At 38.0% G+C, this 21,523-nt stretch overlaps 1 long non-coding RNA gene across 1 annotated transcript; it reads right to left on the reverse strand.

Moving 5' to 3' along the window:
• Nucleotides 1-116: 116 nt before the first annotated feature.
• On the reverse strand, nt 117-832 carry LOC120259462. Its single transcript, XR_005536121.1, has 2 exons — nt 587-832; nt 117-466 (listed from the first exon to the last, which is right to left on the reverse strand). It is a non-coding gene; the product is annotated as an uncharacterized LOC120259462 (long non-coding RNA).
• Between the last annotated feature and the right edge of the window lie 20,691 nt (nt 833-21,523).

The raw sequence follows: 21,523 nt of genomic DNA on the forward strand, positions 1-21,523 counted from the left end.
TTACTGAACATTTGTTTGGCTATTTCTGCTGTTCAGCTGTTTGTTTATCATTGAATCTTAAGTTCTTTACATTTGGGGTGCTTAGTTCATTGCAGTCATCAAGGAACATTTTACCATTGAGTAAGTCATATTTTTTTTAAAAAACATATCATAAGAAAAATACAATGAATAAAAGGAGTTCATGGAATTGAAGGGAGTGGCTTCATTTAAGATACGAATTATATCCCTCTCTTATTTTAGCACAATATTCCATTGCTAGTCATTAACGGATACTGCAATCATATGGAGGAATTTACAAGTTCGCATTCCTGTTTACAGCCATACTGAATAAAAGAAGCACAGACTTGAGAGTATAAATAAGAAGCTTAGGGATTAGTAAATGGCCCTGACGAAGGTGGAGGCGGTGGAGAGCAATAACGTCTACGCTCTACAAAAGGAATCCTGGATGTATAAACCTGCGATTGGCCTACAAGCAGAAAGTAATACCAATGTTAATTTTCAGGCTTTTGTTTACAAAATTCAATTTACCAACAAACGATTCACATACATATTTCTAGTAATGTTGATTGAACAGAAAGTGTATTACCTTGAGTGGCTGCATATGCTGTTGCTAAGAACACATGAGCTATGATGACTATGATCAACATGAAGATCTTACCTGCGGATGCCATTTCCTGCCTTACTCCATGGATTGGAACGCTTGTTATGGTATAAATACTATGTTCTCTAGACTAACCGGGTCATCATGGACATTTGAGAGGAAATTTCCCTTGTTCAGAGTCATCTTGGATTGAGTCTATGCTCCATTAAACGATTAATTTGGTAAACCTTTCTTCCCACACTGTGTGGATGTGGGAAGTTTCTAACTTTAGTCATCTTCCATTAGGTATACGTCTCAATGGAATTTGATGGTCTTGTTTACTAATTTGCATTCACACTTCCCTCTTACTGCAGACTGCCATATTTCTGCAATTATATACATTAGTCTTTCAAATAATCTCATCGAATCTTGCCTTTAAAGTCAATACAAATGCTTAATTGTATAGTGTTGTAATTTAGGCTTTGAATCTATACTCAAATTGAGATTATCTGTAACATCCACGAAATTAAAAGCCCTAATTAAATTCAATATTAAAAATTTTGCTATTGTTTATATTTATACTAAAATAATATAATTATTGTGTAAAAAAATTTTAAATAGCCATTAATTAGTTATAATGGTTGAAAAGGAAATAAAGTAAATGTTATGGACTAATAAAAAAAAGGGTTAATATAGAATTTAATTAAATTATAGAGATTAATATGAATAAACACACAATATATATATAAGGAGGTAAAGAGCATTCTAAAAGTACTATTGGCATTCAATACAAGTGAGCAAAATAGGGCTGAAATAGATGGTGCACAAAGTCAATTTAACATTAGACGAGAGGTAAGCACTTGGCACTTACATAATTCAGTGTGATTGAGATTTTATTGTTTTCATTGATTTTTTTTATGTATATTTTATGAAGATATTGAATATGATATTATTGTTTTGAATTAATGGTATGATAAGAATATAATATTTCTGTTTAAAAAAAAAAGATGTGATCAAAAGAAAATAATGGGAATATGTATCGAAAGAAATTTGATTCAAATTGAAATTAGAAATATGGGATAATCGGAAAAATGTAGATGATTAGTGCTTGCCTAGTTGAGTATATCTTTTGCGCTAGAGATTGATGTTGTGTGTTGTGATATTTCTTGCACCTATCCAAACATATAGGGGACGATAGCGCATGCTTGAGGAGAGATATAACCATTAGACAATGAGACATATTTAGTTAAGTAGGGCCCAAATAATAAAACAGAATAAAAGATAACTGTAGAGAAAAAAGGGTAAATAATTTGATAATTAAATTGCCATGTTGAACAATTTGTTTATTTTTCATGATTTGACAATTGAAGTGACATCCTCGATTTCAGGTATTGATTTACTGTTTATTTTTTTTTTTGTCATGAGAATGTAATTGATATGATAGCTTGCATGTTATTAATTGTATGTCATTGTATGATTATTTACATGATAGTATAGATATAGTATTTACTAAGCCGACAGCTCACCCCTTGCCACCAAATTTTCAGGATAGATGATTGAGATTTCTTTTGGCCATTAGGAAAGAAGGGGGTGTTACATTGTCCATCTTTGAACTTATGCTCATTTGAAGATTGGGACAATGTGAATTGCTTGAAAGGATAAAGTCAGCAATTACCTGGCGCTCTCTGTTATTCTTTTCCCTTTTTCATGCTCCATTTTCTTTTAATAAAATTCATGTATTTTGGTTTGTTTCTATATATAGATGGTTTGAACTTATTGTATCATCGTCAATTTTTGTGCATTGTTTACAGCTTGTAACATCAAGTTAGCAAGGCACATGTTCGTCAACTTTTGTGAAGTCATGATGTCAATTTCTCCTACCTTCCTATGCATAAGAAATTGCAATTTAGAATGAAATCTATTGTAATTCATGGTCTATGTACAACATTCACAGCAATTAAACATAGAATAGAAATTTCTTGTTGCACTAAATAGTGAGAAGATTGTGTTGTGAATGTGGCTTATGAAATTTTCAAAATGTACTTTAGTATGTACCGCAAAAAACATACTGTTGCAGTTATTGTGCATAGCATGCTCAAGACTATGCAGATCTTGGGAATTCAAATTTTGGGAGTATGAGCAAAGAACACCGGCATGCTTAGCCCATGCTGATCTTTGGATAGTGATATTTTGGCAAACACAGTCTAGAAGCGCAATGCATGGTCATACTCTTAAGCATGGGCAAAGAGCATCGGCGTACTTACACCCATGCTGATCTCTAGATTCCCTTTTTTGAGAAGCATGGCCCTGAATACGGGCCAAGCACGGACATACTTCGACCCAGGAATTGGAGATTTGAAGTTTTTCATGGAAAAAACTTAGGGTGAGAGCTCGACTTGGAAAGAGTGTGAGAGCAACTTTGGAGGAGCCTCGAGATCGGCCTCAAAACTCTAAGGAGCTTGGATAACTCCTTCAAGCAACTGAAGAAGGGAAGGTATTAGCTTTGGATCTAAGCTTTGTAAGCCATTTGGCTAAATTCTCTTCTTGTTTGTGAAACCCTTGGTGGTTGAAGCTTTGTATAAGCTTGTATTCTTCATCTTTGATATTGTAGTGGAATTTCTCATTGCCTATACCTGTGGATGTAGGCTTGAAGAGCTGAACCATGTTAAATCCTTACCTCTCTTGTTGATTGTTTGAATTGTTATAGCCCTTCTTTTTTTTCTTGTGTGTTCTTGTGATGCCATATTGAGCATATTGTGCTTGAATCCTTACCTCTTTGTTCATGACATTGTAGCACTATTACTGTTCATGTGCGGATCATCTGTGGGCGCACACTTGACTGCATATCCTTCTGTCTACCCTCTACGGCTTCTCTGTAGTCCGCACAGCCTTCCGCCAATAAAGGGTCAATGTTCACTAGTACTGTAGTTATTTTACTGTTTATATGTGGGCTATGTGCGGCCTAGAATTGCCTGCATACCTCTCTATCGAGTCTATGCTGCCTGTGTGCTGCTCGCACTCTTCAACCAAGCTTGTAGAGGTTCCTTGAGGCTTCTATTGCCTTCCTAAGTCTTCTACAACTCTTCAAAGCTTCAAAACAACCTTAAAACACTGTCAAATCCCTCCATATATGTTAAAATGAGATGAACAACAACAACACAATCAAACATCAAGGTTTTGTGTGGAAACACTATAAATCGAGGGAAAACCCACTGAGCTCCTTAGAGCCTCTTAAATGTGTTTCCACTATGTCAACTTATGGGATAACACCAAGTCGCTCTACCTCACTAGAGGAATACATGCAAAGAACATGAACTTCACAAGAGAAAGACTCTACAACTCATACATCATCCTTACACTAGGATGGTTCACAAAAGCCCTCAACGGAGTGAGAGTTAAGGGATCAAACCATAAGATTAAGAGAAATCCGACGACGGAACTAACCAATCTTGTTTTCTCCAAGAACCCTAACTCCTCTTTTCTCTTCTTTGGATGGTCACTCTCTTTTCTCTTTTCTCAATTCATCAATCTACCTTTCCTCTCATTCTCATCAAAGATGAGAATTTTGCCCTCTTGTGAAATTCCCTTCATGCCCTCCATAAGTTCACATAGCTTTTTTTTTCAACCATGGGCTTGGAGCCCATTTATTCATCCAACTCACCAAATGGGATGTACTCAACGCATAACAATAATGCAAATAGACTTGCTCACCGGTCCCTCCAATTCTTGTTCAACAGATCCATGGCCCTTGTGAATTCGATCTAAGTGTTCTGTTTCCATGCCATTCTACTGAACTCCGACAAGCAGCTTGTAACAATAGAAGGTGTAAGAAATGTAATTCAACCATGCCATTCAGAAAGGCACATTCAGCACGTAAAAGCTGCCGGTAAGAAGAAATACGAGCATTATAACTGTAATCATCTTTGATGCCTGCTTCACATCCATGATTATGGCCCCGAGAGCAAGACTGAGACCTTGTGTGACAAGTACATAACCTAGAATCACAATCAGAGTAAGAACAAATGCTTCCAAGTCTGGCCTGAGCCCTGTCATCTAGTATGTTATTATGGTAAACACAGAAGGGAGGAGCAACTCCATCAGTAAATCTTCAATCGAGCCATGAAATATGAAGATAATATGTACATGCCGGAACACCTCTCCTTCATAAAGATCGCTCGATCTTGGGGGGAACATAAAGACGGCATTGAAGGATGGAAACACACCCCAAGAGATCGGCATGAAAAAGAGCAGGCCTAATCGATCATGCACATTATGTTGCTGCAAGAAACTTGAAACACTCTCAGCGAATTAAAAGATTCGTATCACATTCTTTTAGACTTTGGTGAAGTAGAATGACAAACTGACTGAATCAGCCAATCCTCACATAGTTTTTAAATTCCTTCTCCATCAAGGGTAGAGGATACAGCTTCTCCTACAGGGGACCCACACTAGGACCCAATAAACAATGAATAAATAATGCTCTATAGTATTAAAGACCTAGTGAACAATGTGAAAAACAAGTGTTGGCAAGTATTGGCCTTATATGTTTCAATTCTAAGTTGATATTTTTACAGAATGAGCATGGTTTAATATGAACTCTATAACCGGAGATATGGTCAAAAACATGTGAAACTACAATGACAACGATGACCATGATTAAATTACTTGCAGAGGCCATTTGCATCTTTGACTCTAAAGCGTACTATTTCAAGTCTAGCTTACAAGGTTTGGAGCACTATGGTATAAATACTTTGCTCTCTGTGCTTAGTCATGAGTAGGTGCCATGAAATTTCTTCTCTTGGTCATAGTTATCTCAAATTCAGTCTACGTTCCTTTTGACAATTAACTACATGGCATATCTTCATTTACATTCTTATCATGGTTTCTACTGAATTTGCTCTGCTTTTACTTGATTACTCTAGCAATGGTTCTCTGTCTCTAGATCACTGAATAATTAATTAGCATACTTTTCCATTCCAAATGGTAGAATGTTAACATTGGAATACTCATGCTACATTTTGAGACATTGCGATGGTTCTATTACTTCAGAATTGTAGCTTTTTTAATAGCAATCATATCTTATGCAATACATGACTTTATTCTGCAATTCTATGCATTAGACGTCCTGTCTTTGGACTTATACTGGGCTCGAGATTTGGATCTCTGCTTTCAAAATAACAAAGTAGATTTCTTGAGAGGATAAAGTCAGCAGTTGTTTTTCAGGCACGGCTTCATTGTATTTCATTTTCTTTAATAAAGTTACATGTGGTTTGGTTTATTCTGTTCATATGTGATTTGAACTTATCTTATCATCAACTTCCTTTAAAATTTTCACAGCTTTTTCATTGAGTTGATAAGGAACATTCTGACCAACTTTTGTTAATTCTTTCCATGCAGGTTAGGAAGAAATGTGTAAGAAAGAGAGAGAGAAAGAGTGGAACAAGTTCTCAAGCCTTGAACAACTATCATTAATAATCTATGTGTTTATATATAGAAACAAATAGATACCATATACATACAAGTATATACATACATATAAGAATACATATACATGTATATCTACATATAACACCCCCCTCAAACTCAAGGCAGATCGTATGCATTGAGTTTGGATAATATGAAGAGATGCTGATCACGCATTTGTGCCTTGGTGAAGAAATCAGCCACCTGGACCTCTGTAGGAAGATAATAAAGTGCCACTGTCTGGGCACGTACATGACATCGGGTGAAGTGAGCATCCACGCCAATATGTTTGGTCAACTCGTGCTTGACTGGATCGGTAGCAATCTGAAGAGCGCAAGTACTGTCATAGTGAATAGGAGTGGAAGAAGGAAATAGTACACCAAAGTCCTGTAGGATCGAGCGAAGCTAAAGTACCTCTTGGATGATGGAAGCTAAAGCACAAACCTCAACCTCATCACTGGACTTGGCAACAGTAGCCTGTTTCTTGGTCTTCCAAACAACGAGTGATGACCCAAGAAAGATACAGTAACCCGTGACAGATACTCGATCATCATGAGAACTGGCCCAGGTAGCATCGGAATAAGTATGTAACTGAAGAGTGGACTGGCGAGGATAGAACAGACTACGTGATGCAGTACCACGAAGATAGCGCAACACCCGGAGAAGATGAGCATAATGAATAGAAGTGGGTGCAACAACTAACTGATTGAAAATATGAATGGCATGAGATATGTCGGGACGAGTGACGGCCAAGTAGACCAAACTGCCAACCAAATGTCGATAGCGAGTAGGATCAGAAGGGAATCCCATCAGAAGCACGAATCTGCAAATGTAGCTCCATCGGTGTAGCTGCAGTACGAGTATCAGTCAAACAAGAGCGAGCAAGTAGATCTCGAGTGTAATGCTCCTGAGAGACGGTAATCATCAGGATGAGAAGTGATCTTGATACCCAGGAAATAACAAAGCGGACCCAAATCAGTCATCAAGAAGGTCTCACACAGCTTCTGCTTCACAAAAGTAATTTGAGCAGAGTCATCACCAGTAAGAATCATATCATCCACATATAGAAGAAGAATGGTCCGGCCCCGAGAGGAAGAATGAACAAAGACTGCGGGATCATGTATGCTCGCAGTAAAACCAGCATCCTTAATTACTGTGCTGAATCGCTCAAACCAGGCCCTTGGAGCCTATTTGAGCCTATAGAGAGTGCGACGAAGATGACAAATAGACCCTGGAGGTACTTGAACACCGGGGGAAGAAGTCATGTAAACCTCCTCCTCCAAGTCCCCATGAAGAAATGCGCTCTTCATATTAAGCTGATGAAGAACCCAACCAAGAACAGCTGCTATAACAACCAAAGTGCACACAGTGTGCATGTGGGCTACTGGGGCAAAAGTCTCCTCATAGTCACGACCATACTCCTACTAAAAGCCACGAGCAACCAAACGCGCTTTATAGCGCTCGAGAGACCCGTCAGAACGGGTCTTCACACGGTAGATCCAATGACAGGTGATGGGACCAATATGAGAAGGAAGGGGAACGAGATCCCACGTGTGAGTCCGAGTCAAAGCATCAAGCTCCTCGACCATGGCGATCCGCCACTCAGGTGACCAAATTGCTTCCCTATAGGTACCTAGCTCAAAGACATCTGAACCATTTATGCTAGCAGAAGTGTAATGAATAGGGGGATGTAAAGTAGAACGATCGCGTAAAGAATAAATATGAGAGGGTACCTCAGAAGCCGGATCGGTAGTAGGAGAGGTGTCAGAGATGACCGTCCGAGATGAAGGATCTACGGGATCGCGACTGTGGTATGTGAAATGAACAGGTGGGTGAGCAAGAGGAAGTGAGGAAGAAAGGGAAAACACTGCAGGAGACTCAACAGATAAAGAAAGAGAGGACACTACAGGAGACTCAACAGATAAAGGAGGAGAAGACACTACATGAGACTCAACAGATAAAGAAAGGAGAGGGGTCAATAGAGGAATGAAAAAGAAGCTCTGAAGGAGGGTTAAATGATGGAGGAGAGGAAGACACTCGGGGAGCATTCTCAGCTGAAGGGGTAGGAAAAAGGAAAGACAAAGGGACCGAGGAAGATGGGGACTCAGTGGAGGAAAGGAGAAGCATAGAAAGGTGTGGACTCATCAAAGGTGACATCATGAGAGATGCAAATACGACGAGTGACGGGATTATAACAACGATAACATTTATGCTCAAGGCTATATCCCAGAAAAACACAAGAAATAGACTAGGTTGTTAGCTTTGTTCTCTCCCTAGGTGAGAGTAAAACAAAGCAGCGACAACTAAAAACACGAAGATGATCATAGCGGGGAGGTGTTCTATGGAGACACTCACTGGACTACTACTTTTAAGGTGAGAGGAATGTTGTAGGTTAATGAGATAAACAACAGTGCTGACAGCTTCAGCCCAGAAATGAGGGGAAAGAAAAGTATCTAGAAGAAGAGCACGAGTCATCTCTAAGATGTGACGATGCTTGCGTTCAGTGACCCCATTCTGACGATGAGCCCCGGGACAGGATAACTGAGGCAAGGTGCCCTCAAAAGACAAAAGAGATGAAAGGCGTGAGAGGTGTACTCACCACCAAAGTCAGACCGAAAGGCCTTAATAGAGGTAGAGAACTGAGTGCGTACCATAGTAGAAAAGGAGCGATAGATAGACAATAACTGACTACGGTGGGGCATAAGATAAAGCCAAGTAAAACGAGTGTAGTCATCTATAAAAAGAACATAATAACGATGACCACCTTTAAAGACAAAGGGAGTGGGACCCCAAACATCAGAGTGAATAAGTTTGAAAGGAGCAGTAGTCTGAGACACACTCAAAGGATAAGGATGTTGGAATTGCTTACCGAGTTTACAGTCAAAACAAATTACATCAGAAGGAAGAGATACAGCTCCTAAAGCACTATGACGAATAAGGGATGACATACAAGAAGGATATAAGTGGCCAAGACGATGATGCCACTTATGATGAGATTGAACGGTAGTGTAACAGTGATGAACGAATCCAAGTGAAGATGGAAGATGAAAGGAATCCAACACATAAACTCCATTATGACGATGGCCAGTTCCAATCACCGCCCACTGCGATCCTGCACACGACACGAGGTACGATCAAAGATAACCTGACAGTCATAATCAGTGAGCTGGCTAACAGATATAAGATTCATGGATAAATGAGGAACATGAGAGACTGAAGGGACTGAAAAAGCACTAGATGAGAGATGTCCAGTAGAGGAAACAGGAAGAAGTGTGCCATCAGCAGTGTGAACATGGGTGACGTCAGATGGTGAATGTAAATGGTGAAGATGAGTAGCATCATGAGTCATGTGGAGAAAAGCACCAGAGTCAAGAAACCAGAGAGGACAGAAACTACCTGAAGTAGATGGAGCAACCTGAGTGGAACTCGCATGTCTAATTGAGGAGGTAGAGTCTGCTAGATAAGACTGCTGAAACTACCGAAACATGGCTAAAAATTGCTGATATGCAAGAGATAACGAAGCAAGAAAAGACTGTATAGAGTGTGCCTGGGTAGAGTGAGGTGTTGGAAGAAAAGGTGGAATTGGTGAAGAACCACCAAGGGGAGCAACGCGTGGAAGCATAGAAGAATAGTGCGAGGTAACAAGAATACTGTGGGTTCCCTTAGTACAAATAAATGCAGGTCCAAAAGCATCCATTTTTTTTGTGTTTTTTTTAAGCACAGTTACATAAAGATAAGAATAATACAAAGAAGTAAAGACAATACATCACTATCAATATAGATTGTTATAATCAGGCTATATATATATATATATATTTTTAATCAGGCAATGTCTGCCATTATTAATTGTTGGCTGTCATTTGGTGTTGGATTGTAAGAAAGTGGCATAGGAAATCGTGCATGTCCACTAGTGTAAGTGGCCATTAAAGAAGAAATTGGCAACGTCCACTAGTGTATGTATATGTGTGCCATCAAATAAGAAATTGGCATTGGAATACATGCACATCCACTAGTGTATGATGGCCATTGCTACAATGGAACGGAGCTGGTCGACGGCGATCGCAGTGACGAGACGGTGACAGGCCAGTAAGATGGCAGGGAAAAATTCCAAGCAAGGTCACATAAATTAGAGATGCAAACTAGGGATTTGAAAGCATGGATGAATAAGAACTTGAAATCAATGTTGCAGGTGGGGGCGCCATTGTGCGGCGGCAAGTGGCCCAGTGAAGGAGGTGGCCGGGGTTGTGATGGGCGGGATTGCGGGGATGGTGGGTGGGTGGTGGCAGCTAGGGGAGATCTCTGAATGAAAGGTTGATGTTGATGAAGATGGCCGGTAAGGATGACCGGAGAAAGTAGCCAGAGAAGGACAACCTAACCTAGTCCTTTTTTTTGTAAGGGAAACAAATGGAAAAGAGTGGGGGAGGTTGGGCAGTCTGTAGATTTGGCTTGAGAGAAGGCCGGTGACAAAGAGATTGGTTGCAGCGAGAGAGAAGGTCTATAGCGCGGCCGACGGCAGTGACCGGAGGAACCTAGGGCTCTGATACCATGTTAGAAAGAGAAAGAGAAAGAGTGGAACAAGTTCTCAAGCCTTGAACAACTATCATTGATAATCTATGTGTTTACATATAGAAACAAATAGATACCATATACATACATATAAGAATACATATACACGTATATCTACATCTAACAAAATGAAGATGGCCATATTAAGTTGGATAGAAGTCCATAGCAAACCATGCTCTATCTTTATCATCTAGCAATCAACCATAGAAATGGACTTTTTTTTTGTTGCCAAATCAGTTAGAAAAGATTGAGAAAACATATTCTCAATTTGAAACAAAATCCCAATACTTTTCTTTATTCTTTTTGTCTACATATATGATCTGCATATATCAATTAGTAAACCATGGTCTATTTTTAACACCTCTACTGTTTTCAAAGTGAGAATCTATTTACTTTTCAATCTATATAGCACTATGACCTGAACTTATTACTCTTTACAGCACCAACTCTAGTATTTTCAGAAAATGTATGCTTCTCTTTCCTGTTTCAAGCTTTGAACACTAATTGAGCTATTATTATCATGTTTTCTTAATTGGTTAATTAAGCATGGTTAGTTGTTGGGTAATTTTCTCCCTTTAGTATCATCACAGAAAAAGACTTCCCTCATTTTACTCAGTCCACGGGTATAACTCTGTCATCTCAGCTTAATATAAGGGCCAAATTTGTTTATTTGAATATACTTTGTCATCTAGAATGGCTCTACATGCATATTTTAGCTGATCAATTATTATTCAGTCACTCTTTGTTGTCACAATTTTTTATTTGGCGTTCATTGATTGAATTTTCAATAGTTTTCAATCTTTCAAAAATTTTATATGCAAGAATGTGTAAAGGATCATTTCTTTCTTACTTATTTGACTCCATATGAGAGCAACCTCCAGATGCATTCAATGTTATTGTTAAATATTGGCTAGATATCCTTGTGATGAAGCAAAAATCTTAATCTCTTTTAATCCAACGGTCTAGATTGCTCTATTGTTTATATAGGGTTATGTTTGTTGGGTGTTGTGTAATGAGAGAAAAGAGAGAAAGATAGAGAGGGTGAGTTCTCTTGTATTTGGAGAGTGGAAAGAATGAAGGTGTAGAGGAGAGCTCTTGTTCTTGCTTGATCTCATTAAAGCAAGGTAAGATCCTTGTTTTTGAGGTAAGGCTAGTTTTTAGAGCTTGGTAATCCTCTTGTGGCTTTATGCCTATTTCTTGTACTCTTGTTATTCCCCCATGATATAGTGAAGCATTATTCTCCCGTGGATGTAGGCTTGCTCTTAGCCGAACCACGTTAAATTGGTGTCTCTTACTTTATTCTTGTGAGATTGGTTGTATGTTATCCTTGCATTGCCCATTCATTGTGTGATTGCTAGGTATTGTGATATTGCACACCAAGTGTTCGACGAATTGCCACACTAGTTCCGCGCTTCCTCACACGCAACAGTTATCTCATGTCATTATGTGAAGGTTGCATAATGAATTATTTTTAGTAGTCTCACAAAAATAAGTCATTTCTGTTGTTGCTTCTAATGGATGCTTCACAGTTATTTTTTTTTTTTATGGCTTCCTCAATGGCGGAGGTTGACGCTTTGTGATCTCCCCATTTCTTTGGAAAGGCATATATACATCTAATTCGTTGGCATGAAATAACAAAATTCTTACTTTGGAAAACCTTGCAAATAGACGATGTAATAAACTTCTGACAACAACTTGTGTTAACCGCCACTCAGCAACAAAATCAATATATCATCTTTTTATACTGTATCCTTTTGTAAAGCACATGTGGAGATACTTTGGTTGTCTCTTAAGACTTGATTGCTATACCTCCTTAGGAGATATTTGGTTGATGTGGAGATCTCATCTCAAGTCCTTACTTAGGGAGACTGGGATCTCTTGGGCAAGACTATTGATTGTAACATTTGGTTTAAGAGAAACTAGCGAATTTTTAATTCTAGAGTGCGGCATCCAGATTTGATTTCGTCTAAAATGAACAGATGATTCTTCTTTGTGTATCCAGATGAAGGTGGAAGACTTGATTAGCTTAATGAGGAGAAGCTTGGAATTTATTGGGCCTGTAATAACAGTTCAAGTACTTGGGGAGAGACGATGTCCGGTCAGAGCTAGTCCGGTGGGTTAGCTCAATACTATGAGGGGCTCACCTCCTCTTCTTCCCTACCCACTCTTTGTGTGTTTGTTTCTCTACACCTAATGGACCTTGTTATTGTCATCTCTCGTATTGTCACTGCCAGTCTATTCTTTTTTAATATCCTTTGATTTTTTTAGTTTCAATAAATTGTGATTCATCTACTTGTTTAAAAAAACTGAAAAAAAAACCTCCAACAAAAACTTTATGGTAAAGCTTGGATTTATAGACTAAACAAAAATAAAATTTATACTGCACACTGTTGGGATACAGATCAAAAGAAAAATATAATGAATAAGAGAAGATTATCTTCATGGAACTGAACGAAGTTGCTTCATTTATGATATGAACCATTTCCTTCTGATCATTTTTCCACATTGTTTGTGTTAGAAGAGAAGAGAGAGAGGGTGGAACAAGTCCATATGCTTATACAAGTATCATTGATGATCTATGTGTTTACATATAGGAACAAATAGATACCATATATATACAAGTATACATATATATCTAACATATACATATACATACAAGAATACATATACATATACATCTAACAGTTTGAACACTAGTCATTAATGGATACCACAATTTAAGTTCAGTACAATCTATATGGAGAAATTTAACTGTTTGCATTCTTGTTTACAGCCATACTGAGCAAAAGAAGCACGGACTTAAGAGTATTAACAAGAAGTTTAGGGAGAAGTAACTGGCTTTGATGCAGGAGGAGGTGGTGGAGGGTTGTAAGGTCTTTGAGCTTCCACACAAGGCGAGGGTGTATAAATGTGCGATCCACCTGCAAGCAGAAAGTAAAACCAATGCATATTCTCAGGCTTTTGTTTACAAAATTCAATTTATCGACAAACTATTGGCATGCATATTTCTCTTAATGTTGTTTGAACAGAAAGTATATTACCATGAGTAGCTGGGTATGTTGTTGCTAAGAACACATGAGCTATGATGACTACAATGAACATTAATATCTTACTTGCAAATGCCATTTCCTGTCTTGCTTCATCATTTGGGACCCTTGCTATGGTATTAATACCCTGATCTCTAAATAACTGAGTCATTTTGAACATTTGAGATGGAAATTTCCCTTGTTCAGAGTCATCTTGGACTGAGTCTAGCTATGTTCCATTAAACTATTAATTTGGCCGGCCTACGTCTCCACACTTTGTAGGTGATGGGAAGTTTCTAATATTGTTTATGGTCATCTTCCATTATGTGTATATGTCTCAAAGGAATTTGATGGTCTTATTTACTTATTTACATTCACAGCTTTCTCTTACTGCAAACTGCCACAGTTCTGCAACTATGTACATTAGTCTTTCAAATAATCTAATTGAACTTTGACTTGTTTAAAGTCAAAACAGAATGTTTAGTTGTACAGTGTTGTATTGTTGTCTTTGAATCTATACCCAAATTGAGATTGTCCCATCTTTGAGTTTATCGGTAATCCAAGATTTCAACAATGTGCTCTCTGTTTTCCTTTTTTGCTTTTTCAATATTCCATTTTCATTTGATAAAGTTCATGGTTTTCGGTTGGTTTCTGAATTCTGAGTGTACATGAGTTGAGCTTATCTTATCATCGTCAATTTTTTTTCCACTGTTCACAGATTTGACATCAAGTTGGCAGGGCACAGGCCAACTTTTGTGAATTCATAATGTCAATTTCTCTAACCTTCCCATGCATAACAACACAATGCAATTTAGAAAGAAATTTATTGCAATTCATGTTCTTTGTTTAACATCCAAAGCAATTATGCTTCTTTGATGATATGGTCAAGTGGATAGCTGCAATCAGGCACCTCAGTATCATCCTTTGATGAAGGTCTTTGCAACAGTACCTCTTTACAGCTCAAACTCTGTCTTTCAGACCTTGATTAGCCGAAGAGCAGCGTAAGCCATCAGCCTGTAACCGATCGATGAACATGGAGACCATAACAATAATGCAAACAGACTCGCTCACTGGTCCCTCCAATTCCTGTTCAACTGATCCCAGGCCCTAGTGAATTTGATCTAAGTGCTCTGATTCCACGCCATTATACTGCACTCTAACAAGCAGCCTGCAACAAATAAATGTACTTCAAACATGCCATATGAAACGGCACATTCAGCACATAAAAGCCTACAGTGAGAAGAAATGCAAGCATTATAATAGTAATCATCGTTGATGCCTGTTTAGCCTCCATGATTATGGCCCCGAGACCGAGACCGAGACCTTGTGCCACAATCAGTTATATTGGATTGAGTCTATGTTCCTTTGGTCAATTACGAGTTATTGCCATACCTTCATTTACAAGTTTTGCTGTCTAAATCTGTGATCATGGTTTTCTAGCTACTGAATTTGTTTTGGTTTTACTGGATCATTCCAACAATGTTTCTCAATCTCCAGAACACCAAGTAAAATATGAATAGGTGATGAGAAGTTTCCTCCTTTGTTTATGGTCTCATGCAATTAATTGGCATAATTTTCAGTTCCAAATAGTGGAATCTGAACCTTAGGATTGTCAAGTTTACCAATTGTTGTTCACAGCTAAATCTTCTGAAATTGCAATGATACTATTACTGCAGCATTGTAGCTTTTCCTGTAGCTGTTATATCTTATGCTACAAATGCTTTTATTCTGCAATTCTATGCCTTAGACGTCCTGCCTTTGAACTTATACTCTGCATGAAATTTGAATCCCTGCTTTGAAAATAACAAAGTAGATTTTTTGAGAGGATAAAGCCAGCAGTTTGTTTTTAGGCACTGTTTCTTTGTATTCCATTTTCTTTAATAAAGTTCATGTGGTTTGGTCTGTTTCTGTGTGTATGTCATTTGAGCTTATCTTATCATTAGCTTTTTCACTGAGTTGATAAGGCACATTCTGGCAAAAATTTTTATTCTTCCCATGCAGAATAGGAAGAAAAGAAGTTGAACACCATGTTCCATCTTTAACATTATTATTATTATTATTATTTATTTTTTATTTGTGATAAAAGTGGATAAACTACAACTTTACTAAATGAATGAAACAAGTACAGAACAAACAACCAATGACTGAAAGCAAGAAAGAAAAAACAACAGTCAAACAAGTTAGGCGGTCATCAACAGAGTTGATGAAACACCAAAAACTTATAAGCAGAACAAAAACAAACAGAAAATAAAACCACAGCTGAGGAAGATGAAGATTGCCAGAAGGTGACAAAGATTTTCTCCAGCTAATAAGGTAAGGAGGTAAGGGTGTGAATCACTCCTGAGTTGATGGTGCTGTGGTGGAACTATTCTCAGCCGACCATGTGCTTAGGAAATATAGAGAGTGCTTGAATTTTTGCACTGAACCCGAAGGTATATGTTGATGTTGAGGGTCTCGTTTGTAGAAATCCCGGCGAGAAGCATATGAATAATTTTAGCAATAATAGAGAAAACATTATGGAAGTGAAAGTCAAAGATGCGATTATTTTTTCAAGCCAAATACTCCAGCAAATGGCTTTAGAAATTAGACCCCACAAGACTTGTTGCTGATCATCAAAGGATAGGATCCAGGAAGTCCAGATCTCTAAAAGAAAATATGTGTGTGGGTGTATATTTAGGGTTTGTTCGAAGTATGCCCATATTCTTTTGGAAACTTCACACTGGAGAAAAAGGTGATCTACTGACTCCTAGTCTTCATGACATAAAGCACATGTATCCATCGTATTTTGGGAATTGCAACCTTTTTTAGCTAAGTTGACTAGAGTGAGAATTTTATCCTTACTTGCTAGCCAACAGAAGAGAGAAATTTGCTAGGACATTCAGTTTTCCAAACTAAGGATATAATGCACTTCGTAAGCCTCCATCAATTAGGAACTTGTAGAAAGAGCGAACTGAAAAGGTTCTAGAACTCTCCAAGTTCTAGATTTTTAAATCCTAAAGATTGCTACAGCAGTCTGGAATAGATGAAAAAAAAGGCTATCTTTTGAGGGAGTGGCTGTGCCAAAGAATATTTCCTGAAAAGATAGGTATTGAGTGAATTGTTTGACTATAATCCAAGGAAAATTACAGTCATAAAAGTAGTTAGGCTAAATGTCTTTAGGGGGTCTTACTTCTAACCAGTTATTATACCAAAGCAGTGTAGAGTCCCCAAAACAGAGGTGCAGAGGCGGAAAGATGGAATGATCGGGGTGATTCTATCGGGAAAAAAATTTCCTAAGAGGTGAATGAAATAATGGTCCTAGAGGTCCATTGGATAAGTAGTTGGAGTGAATGATTTTGGACTAACAACAATTTTGTCCAGAGTATATTTTTCATCACCACTTACCCAGAAGGGCTTGATTAAAGTCTTTTAGATTGAGAATTCCCCAGCCTCCCATATTTTGAGTTCTACAAATCCTCTTCCAAGCAACTAGATGGAAACCCTTCGGACCTATCTCCGGTCCTTTCCAAAGGAAGTCTCTTTGGACCTTGTCTATCTCTTTGATTATCCAAATTGGCAATTGAAACACTGACACACAGTATGTTGGAATCGATGTCAGAATAGAGTTAAGTAATGTAAGGCATCCCCTTAGAGATAAGTAGTTAGCTTTCCAGAACGTGAGCCTTGCCCGAGACATAAGAATTAATTTCAACCAATCCTGCCTCCTAGGACATCTTCCTAAAAGCGGGACCCCTAGGTAAGTAAGAGGGAGGTAATCCCTATTGCAGTTAAGAATTGTGGCGGAGGTTGCATTTAACTGAAATCCATAAGTAGTTGAATACATACAACTCTCAGAAAAGTTGATTGTGAGTCCTGAAGAACCTTCGAAAAGGTAAAGGATCAATTTAATAATTTGAAGATCTTTTTGTCCTCTTGCAGTGAAAATGATGAGATTATCTACATATTAAAGATGACAGATATTATCCGAAGGTTTAACTGGAACTCCTAGAAGCACTCTGGATTGGAGCTCATGCCCTAACATTTCATTCAGCGTGACTGTAGCTAAGGTAAAAGGCATAGGAGAAAAAGGGTCACCCTATCTGAGACCTCGTTTACAACGAATATAACCATGTGGGCTCTACTTGCAGAATTCAATAAGAAAAGATTGAGAAAATATGATTTAAATTTGATATATAATATATTGATACTTCTATTTCATTTTTCTTTTTCTCTTCATATATGATATGCAATTTTTGCCTGACTTACATCCATAAGGGGATTGCTACAATCAAACCTCTCATTGCATCCTTCAATAACACTTTTGTTGTTGTACAAAGTGAGAATTCATTTACTTTTTCCATCTATAAAGCACTATAAGATGAACTCATTACTCTTTATAACTCCAATCTAGCATTTTCAGACCATGATTTGCTGGAAAACAGCATAAGCCATAACTCAATGAGTATGGAGATCAACTCCCATTCAACTACTACACTGCGGTTATAACTGTGAACTAATTGCTATATATGGCTCATATACAAGTGTGAACGGGTTAATGCCGGAGTGGAATAAAATGGAGGGACTGAGTGTAGCATAAGAGTGGAGTGGTGCGGGGACAACGCCCTTGAGGTACGGTATAGGGTATTTTGGTAAATTATACCTGATAGGGTTTATATATATATTCATGTGATATCTAACTCTAATTTATTCTAATAAGAGAATTGACAACCGCTCCGCTCCCGAGGACGTAGGCATACTCTGTCAAACCTCATTAAATCTCTTGTCTTTGTGTGATTGCTTTCATTTTTTTCCCTTTCGATAATTGTTCTATTCTCAACACTAATAAAGCTATTTCCTTGCCATTGTGTTAAAACACTGACCAGCATCTTATAACAGTACAATTGGAAGATATAATAAACTACAGTTATTAAAATTGGAAGTATTTCTTACATATATTACAAAGAAAGACATGCTTCCCTACCATTTTTAAAGATTGGAACATTGGTCTAGCTATTATTATTATTATTTTGTTCTCCTCATAATTCAACATGCAAGCAGTTTGGCAATTTCCTCACTTCTTTGGCACCATCTTGGAAATAAATTCTCTTATTTATTCCCATTCATGGATATAACTTTGCCGTCTCAACCTTTGATTTTATATGCTATCAAATACACAAGGATCTAGCGTGGTTCGGCTTAAAGCCTGCACCCACAAGTAGAGGCGATGAGAAAAACTCCACTATAATATTAAAGATAAAAAGTACAAGCCCCAAAGCAACTTGGTTCAAGTGGTTAGAGGCACTAACATGGGTGCCTCATGTGGATGTGGCATGTGGAGTGATGAGGTTTGAATCCTCATCGAAGGAATTAACTCATGGGTGATGTTGCACCCCCGCTCACTCACATGCGAACATGAGCTTAGGGTGCGTTTGAGACATTAACTCACATGCGTACACCCATTAACAAGCGCGTTTGAGATAATAACTCACGTGTGATAGAGATACTAACAAGTGCTTGTCGCCTTTGTAAAAAAAAAAAAGAGCATAAGCTTTTACAGAGCTTAGATCAATCAAGAGCTTTACAAATAAGATAAGAAATCGCTAGAGCACTTACAAAGCATGAAAACCAATTTTTGATGGGTAATTTTTTTTGGTTAGATATTGTACTATCATTATTTTTTATTTTGAACATCAAATTTCAATTTATACCATTTTAGTTACTCAGTTTTAATTTGTGTTCACCAGGAGGGTACCAAGGGAATTCTTGGGAGGATTTGATCACATATATGCCAAATTTGTTATTTCAACACCAGTTTGCACATCATCTGCAATGTGTTATGTTCGTGTATGCAGATGGAGGGTAAACTGGTGTTAACGTGGCAAATCCGGTCAGAATACTGCTCAAGTGGGTAGGGATACTGGTGGAGTTAAGGAATATATTTCTATTCTTAGAGGTGGTTGAGTACTCCAATTTGTTGAGATAACTACTAAGGAGATAAAGTAGTGGAGAGCATTCAAGTCCAATGTAGATAGTACTGAAGACAAAGCTACATCCACATTTTTTTGGTAACTCTAACAACTATGCCCACTCTGGCACAGGTACTCAGCTACATGCACTTGCATATTCATATAAAAATGCATCTTCAGAATCGATTGTAGATTCAGGTGCATCTAGGCGTGTAGTAGGTGCATATAGTGAGTTCTCTGCATATAGTCCATTTGCATAATATGAAACCATCAAGACTCTTGATGGTACATCACAACCAATCATAGGAAAAGGATACATCAAGTGCACACCATCCATAATTTTGTCCGTTGTCCTGCACTTCTTTTCCTATTAACATACTCTCATTTAGTACTATTGTTCGCCAATTGAAGTGCATTGTTTTCTTTTATGAGTTTAAGGTTTGGTTTCAAGGCATGGGAATGAAAAGGAAACTTGGAACTGGCATTTGGCATGATGGGTTGTGGTATTTCGACAGGGACAATGTTGATGTTGCTTTAGTGTATGTTCTTGTTATTGTTGCTCGAGGCATTGTGGAGTCTAAGCTACTGTTACATCACTGTCATCTTGGACATTCTTCTTTCAATATATTGAGTCATATTTTTCCATCTTTTTACATGAAAGTAAATAAGGAAATGCTTGTGTGTGATGCATGTGAGCTTAGCAAGCATGCGAGAAACATTTATGTTAGTTATGGTCATAGAAGTTTAAAACTTTGTTATGTTATTCACTCGTGTGTGGGGACCTTGTCTTGTGACTTAAATAAATGGTTACAAATGGTTTATTGACTTTATTGATTGCTACTCCTAAATAACATGGTGATATTTGATAAAGAATAAGAATGAAGCTCTTGTATGCTTCTAGGATTTTTATAAATCAGTTATGGCTCAATATGGTGCACAGGTGAGGATACTCCATAGTGATAATAGGAAGGAGTATATGAACACAAAATTTGGTAAGTATTTGTCAAATCATGGGATACTTCATCAAACTACATGTCGAGATAGGGCACCTCAGAATGGAATTGCTGAAAAGATGAGCTAGCATTTGTTGGAGGTGGTAGGATCGTTAATGTTCACAATGAATATTCTGAAGTATCTCTATAGTGAAGCTATCCTTAAATTAGCATATCTTATAAATCAGATGCTATCTCGAGTATTGGATTAGATAACCCTGTACAAAATACTTAATAGTGATAATAAGTATATTGTTTCCCCAAAGGTGTTTGGTTGTGTTTGCTTCATACGGGATCCCATATCAACAATTGGGAAGCTTGATCCATGGGTTGTGAAGTGTGTTTTCATGGGCATTCAACAACCCATAAAGGGTTACAAGTGTTGGAGTCTAGTGGAATGCAGAAGTTTATCAATATGGATGTGACTTTTTGAATGTCAAAGCCATACTATGGAGAAAGAGAGGATGCTATTTTTTTGTTCAATGATACATGCTCTCCTAGCAGAAGTGATGTTTGTTGAGGAAGTGAGATAGAGCACATAGAATCAGGTGTGGCACCACAACCGCTACCATAATTGGCGACGCCTTAGATGGTTGTTGGATCTATTCCAATCTTTGTGGAAACCTTTGAGAAAGGCCCTATTCAAGGGGAGAATGGTGGTTTAACACAAGTATAAGCAAAGGAACGATCTCAAGGAGACCTGAGAGTGTTTATAATAGAAGGACAACATGTGCCCAAGGGGAAAAGGAACATCAGCAGCTGAAGGTAGCTGAACAACCTACCACATGTCCAGCTCCAAGCTCTCAACCAGTCTCAACTCTTGAAGGATCTTCCTCATCTTTTTCCAAGGCAGGTGGTATGGACTGTCTTTCTTCCATGCCTCTTACTTCCTCTAATGATCTTTCTTTGCCTATTGCACAACCAAGGTAGCCCTATAGTAAAACAGGGAAG

This window comes from Dioscorea cayenensis, chromosome 4 (genome assembly GCF_009730915.1).
Source record: "Dioscorea cayenensis subsp. rotundata cultivar TDr96_F1 chromosome 4, TDr96_F1_v2_PseudoChromosome.rev07_lg8_w22 25.fasta, whole genome shotgun sequence".
Taxonomy (NCBI): domain Eukaryota; kingdom Viridiplantae; phylum Streptophyta; class Magnoliopsida; order Dioscoreales; family Dioscoreaceae; genus Dioscorea; species Dioscorea cayenensis.